Below are 6,441 nucleotides of genomic sequence, written 5' to 3'. Positions count from 1 at the left end.
TGGAGAAGGAAGCAAGGGTGTTAGCTGAGAGGGAAGGCTGCGAGGGTAGTACTCAAAGTATGAGAAAGGAAGAGGTGTGAAAATCTTCTGCGAGTGTGGGAGAGTGAACAGCCTAGGGAAAGGTACTCTGATGGCTGGGCAGAATTAAGCATTTACTTTTAGGCTTGTGGTGATGAATTTAAAGCAGGAACAGTCAGTGTAATTGTTTTTCTTCAGTCACATTCAGCTTCAGGGGTACAAGCACAAAGTTTCGATGGAGTAGGAGCAACAGAGGGGACAACCTGGAAAGATAGGAGATAGTGACCCAAGAGCAGAGTGCATGAAATTGAGATAATAAAGGGGCTGCAGTTATTCATGTCTTCTTTGAGGAGAGACAATCATACCACTGTGAGTCACAAAAAAAATATAATGATAAGTTTGCAAAACATGGTAAACAGACTAATTTAAAGTCATTCATTTATTTTTCATGGATGTTATTGAGAATCTATATGGGTAAATACAATGGACCCAGACCCTAACATTATAGAGCTTACTTTGAGGGTAGGAAAGAGATACTAATCAATCATTCTCATTGAGATATGAAACTTTTTATTATTTTGTATAACAGAAAGACCTAACCCAGAGTGGTTAGAGAGCTTGGACAGTGGAGGTTTCATGGGAAGAAGAGGTTTTTTAACTGAGACATGAAGAATGAGAAGGTGTAAGCTGGTTGCTGGGTATAAAGGTAGACAGAGAAAACTGCCTGTGCAGGGACCCTGAGTACATTATAAGAAATAAAATGTGCTGACTGTGGGTGGAACAAGGGACTGGCATGAGATGAGGTTAGAGAGATGAATAGGCAGGAGCCAGCCCATGCAGTAGCATGATTAACAAGCACTTAAACTTTCTAATGATGGCAACGGGATGACTATAGACAGGAGACCTTCAGGTTTATAATTTTAAATTTTTGAGTGACTATGTTGGAGGTGTTCAAGAGTGCAACAGAGATAGAGAACACCAAAGGAGAGTCATTTTTGAAATAAGAAGAGAGTTCAAAAATTTTTCCATATACTGAGTTCGAGATGACTGAGACATCTAAATGTCTGTGTCACATAGGTGGATATCAAAGTCCAAATCATTTGCCAAAAGTAAGAAGGAAGGGGTTAGGTCTTTGAGGATAGAGAGTAAAAATCTGAAATAGTTATGAGAAAGCTACATGAGTTAAGGTTGATGCTGAAGAGCTAAAGCATAAAAACAAAACAATTATGCCAATAAGCTATATGAGCCAACAAGAAATATAGGAAGGGCCTCCCAGTGAAATGTCTGCAGTAGGAATTTTAAGGTGGAAGATTTGGGGGAGATAAAAGGTAGGAAATGTACCCACAGAAGTGAGAATATCCGGTGAATAGGAGAATCCCATTTGAGGCAGGTGGTCAAGGCATTAATATCCTGTGTATTTCACATGATCTGACCCAAAGATAAGTGGGGTGTCATGGAGTTTGGATGTGTTGTCCCCTCCAAAACTTATTTGGAAATTTGATCCCCAATGTGGCAGTGTTGGAAACTGATTGAGTCATGGGAACGGATCCTCATGAATGGAAGATTAATGCTCTCCCTGGGGGAGGGGGGATTAACAAGTGAGTTCTTGCTCTGTTAGTTCCTGCCTGAGCTGATTGTTTTAAGAGACCCTGGCACCTCCTCTCTCTCTCTCTTGCTTCCTCTCGCCATGTGATCTGCCTGTACCCACCGGCTGTGTGGCGGTCTGCCACTTTCCGCCATGAGTGGAAGCAGCCTGAGGCCCATGCCAGATGCAGCTGTCCCAGAATCGTAAGCCAAATAAACCTCTTTTCCTTATAAATTACCCAGTCTCAGGTATTTCTGTTATAGCAACACAAAACGGACTGATACAGGGTGTGAGCAGGTGAATCTCTGCTTGAGAGATACTACAGAAGGAGGTTCGGTTAAGGCCAATGCGTGAAAGAAACTGAGGCTACACAAGAGTTTGCTGATCATAGATCAGGAGTACCAAATGGCATAGTGAAAAGGTTTAGGAGAGTGTAAAAGGAGTGAGAGACTTCATCAGTGGAGAGGAGCCCCAGAGCATTACGATAATGTGAACTTGGGAGTGGCTGGAAGTCTGACAATTCTGAGAACAGTAGGAATGCCAAGCAGCAAGAGTTCACCTTGGTCATCTCTGGAGGGTCCCCAGGGCTGCTGAAGTCTGAAAAGGTTGTCCAGAGCTTTGTGATGGGGCAAAGAGCAAGCTTTCTTCATCACTTTGGGCAAAAGCTGTGGGAATCTCCTAAGAAGATGTTATTTTATTAAAATGCATTATCCAACAGGCTCAATTGTACTTCAATTCTCTGAAAAAGTTTTCTGAAAAAGAAGAAAGATTAATAGCTTTAGCTAGGGTTGGGAGCATGAGTCACTTCATCCCCAAGACCACCCCCGTGCCCTGTGGGCCGTTCTAGAAAGCAGGCTCTCTAATGCACAGTACATATTTTCGCTTTCTGCTACTTGATAGCACTGCACTTTGGATAATGTGGTATGTAACTCTACCATAAATGGAGACTCTTCAACTGAGGTATATTGTCTTCAATTAATCAATTCTCTTATTTTAAGTTGTTTTTGATAAAAGCCAATTTATGCAACCTATTTTGCCTAAATGAATCAATCACATACTCTTATAAGTTGTATGTATATCATGAAAGCAATGACTAAAGCACTTCAAAATCACTTTACATAATGTAATTTGTTCACCCTAGATAAGAAAAGTTTTATGAGTTCAGGCTGTTAGGTAACTGGTAAATTGTGTGTGGAGGTGCCATACAAAGTCCATCCTCTCAGCAGCTCAAGGGAAGCAGCACCAAAGAAAACTGCAGCAAAATGTTTATTACTTCACTGAACTGCTGCCATGAATCTCTGCTTCATTTGTACGTTAGCCAATAGGTTTGGACAATTTAGAAACATAAAAGAGATTTGCTTTAAGCTCTCTCTTTTTGAACCAAAAGTGCTGAGCAGGCCCTCAGGAGACAACTCGCACTTTTCCATCCTTGCTCTTCATTCTTCAGAACTCAAAACCCACCTCAAATAGCATGTATCCCTTAATTAATTGGGAGAAAGACTGAGAGCAAGAGCCCTCCAGAACCCAAACCTGAAAAGGCACCATTACTCAAAATGCAAATGACGCTGAACCTTTCTTTGCATTCTGATTTTGGTAACCCCATTTCTTCTCTTACAAAAGCTAATAATATTAGTAATACTAATAGACATTGAATGCTTACCAAAAATCATTTACAAATAACTGACTATGTTCTTAGTAGGGTACTTTACAATCCTAGTATACTAGCACATGCAGAAACTTAGTCATGAGACCTTTCAGTAGCCTCCCCTGAATCACATACTTTGTGAATAGTAGGGCCAGATTATTGTCCAGATTGACTCCAGATACCTGTGCCTTGGAAATTGCACTCTACCACCTTAAGGAGACTGAAAGAAGAGGTGAATTGAAGTTGCAGTCGGCTATCTTTTCTCTCAGAGTGTAAAATGTTGTTCTAACTCAATCTCTTTCTATGTTTTAATACAGTGATTCTAAACCCTAGAAAACCTAATGCTGCCTTTTAATAATAGAAGTTTTGCAGTATTCCTTTTCATATTCTGAAATAAAATCCAAAGGGTGCAGTAAAGGGTTAACTCAGAAGACCTGGGTTGTCCAAATCCTGCACATTCCAAACAAAGGTTTGGACCCTGACCAGCTCCCCGAAGATAATCTCTAAGCCTTTGGAATATTATGCCTGATAAGTGTCTTTGTTTACCTGGAAACTTGGGCCACAAAAGACAGTTTATGTTAACAATGTGGTTTATGGTGGGGGTCTTGGGTGAACCAGTGTCAATTTGATCTCTTAAGGAGCTGAAGATTGATTAACTAAGGTCAGTGTCTTAGTTCATTTGTGCTACTATAATAAAATACCTTAGACTGAGTAATTTATAAATAATATAAATTTATATCTCACAGTTCTGGAGACTGAGAAGTTCAAGATGAAGGTGCCAGCAGATTCAGTGTAAGGTAAAGGCTTGCTCTCTGCTTGCACAATGGCATCTTGTTCCTGTGTCCCTAAATGGCAGAAGAAACAGAAGGGCCAGGCAGCTCTCTGGAGCCTCTTTTCTAAGGGTATTAATGCCATTCACAAGGACAGAACCCTCATGATGTAATCACTTCCCAAAAGGCCTCAACTCTTAATACCACTGCAGTGGAAATGAGGCTTCAACATGAATTTTGGAGGTACACAAACAGACCACATTGGTCACCAATGAGGACACTTCATAACTAAGTGATCAATCTCCAACTAAAAGCCTGGTCACTGTGGCTTAGATGAACTTCCCTGGTTGACATTACTTCATATATGTGGTCACATATTATTGCTGAGAGAATTAAGCACTATCCATATGACTCCACTGGGAGAGGACAACTGGAAACTAGTGCCTAGTCTCTCCAGACTCTGCTCTATGCACCTTTTAACTTTGCTGATTTTAATTGTATTCTCCCACTGTAATAAACCATAACTGTGAGTCCAATAGTTCTTCTGAGTTCTATGTGTCCTTCTAGTGAATCACTGAACCTGAGGGTGGTACTAAGGACCCCTTAGTACATGTATATACTATAATCTTTTGAGATATGTCATTTAAAAAAAAAAATCCCTAAAAGATCTTTACTACAATATAAAAGTACACATGGAAGAAAATTAACTACTGCAGGCATGATTTTCCCTAGCGGCTAACAACTTATGGGAAATTTCCAACCAAAATAAATTGCCATCTTCTCTTAGTAGCACTATTTCTAGAAAATTGAATATATTTCAACACTATGCATAAATGTGAATAAATGTGATATACCACATTAACAGAATGAAGGGCAAAACGATATGATCATCTCAATTGATGCAGATAAAGCATTTGAAAAAATTCAACATCGTTTTATGATTTTAAAAAATGTCTTTCACCAAATTAGGTATAGAGGAATGTACTAGGTATAGAGAAATGTACCTCAACATAATAAAGTCCATATATGACAAGCCCACAGGTAACATCATACTCATTGGGGAAAAGTAGGAAACTCTTTCTCTAAGATCAGGAACAAGACAAGGATGCCCATTCTCACCACTTCTGTTTCACATAGTACTGGGAGTCTTAACCAGAACTACTAAGCAAGAGAAAAAATAAAAGACATTCAAAGAAATTACATAGTTTCTGCAGATAACATGATCCTAAATATAGAAAACCCTAAAGACTCCAGTTGATAAATGAATTCAGTAAAGTTGTGGGATACAAAATCAACATACGAAAATCAGTAGCATTTCTGCATACCAACAATGAACTATCCAAAAAAGAAATCAAGAAAACAATCTCATTTCCAATAGTTACCCCCCCCAAAAAAAAAGAATAAACTTTCCCAAAAAGGTAAAAGACCCCTACACTGAAAACTGTAAAATAAAATATTGATGAAATTCCCCTCCACTCAAAATGCGGCAGGCAACAGAAAGGCCTGGGATCTTGAGGCAGGAACCAAGGGCTGCCCCTTCCACCCATAACCAGGCAAGAAGCACACCAAAAAAACCACTTCCATGCAGGTAGCCTACCTCAGGCACCACCATAGCCACAACTGCTGCAAAAGGGGCTCAACACCAGTGCAGTAGCCACAGCCACCATACAGGTGGCCTGCCAGACACCCAACTGCATTGATATGGGAGAATCACCAGTGGAGACCAGAAAAGGAAGAGGATGTCTATTTTTATCTCAAAGTACTTTCTAATTTCCCTGTTTTTTCTTTTTACATATTATTTATTTAGGACAGTGTTGTTTAATTTCCATACATTTGTGAATTTTCTAAATTTCTTTCTGTTATTGTGGTCAGGGAACATATTTTTTATGATAATAGTCTTTTTAAATATATTAAGACTTGTTTTATGGCCAAAAATAAAAAATAAAAATAAATAAATAAATGAAGATTTATTACATGCAAAAAAAGTTGATGAAAAAATGAAGACATAAATAAATGGAAAGATATCTTGTGTTTATGGATTGGAAGAATTAACACTGTTAAAAAGTCCATATTACTCAAAGTGATGTACAGATTCAATGTAATCCTTATCAAAATTCCAATGACATTTTTCACAGAAATAGAAAAAAATATCCTAAAATTTGTATGTAACTAAAAAAGATGCCAAACAGCCAAAGCAATCTTTAGCAAAAAGAACAAAGCTGGAGGCATCAGACTTTCTGATTTTGAAATCTGTTACAAAGCTATAGTAATCAAAACAGCATGGTACTGGCATGAAAACAGACACACTGCCCAATGGAAAATAGAGAGCCTGGATAAAAATCCAAACACTTAGGGCCGGCCCGGTGGCGCACTGGATAGTGCGCCGCTTGGGAAGCGCGGCGGCGCTCCCACCCGAGGGTTCG

This window comes from Galeopterus variegatus, unplaced genomic scaffold, assembly GCF_000696425.1.
Source record: "Galeopterus variegatus unplaced genomic scaffold, G_variegatus-3.0.2 Scaffold3200, whole genome shotgun sequence".
Lineage (NCBI taxonomy): Eukaryota > Metazoa > Chordata > Mammalia > Dermoptera > Cynocephalidae > Galeopterus > Galeopterus variegatus.
Note: the sequence above shows the minus strand (reverse complement) of the source record.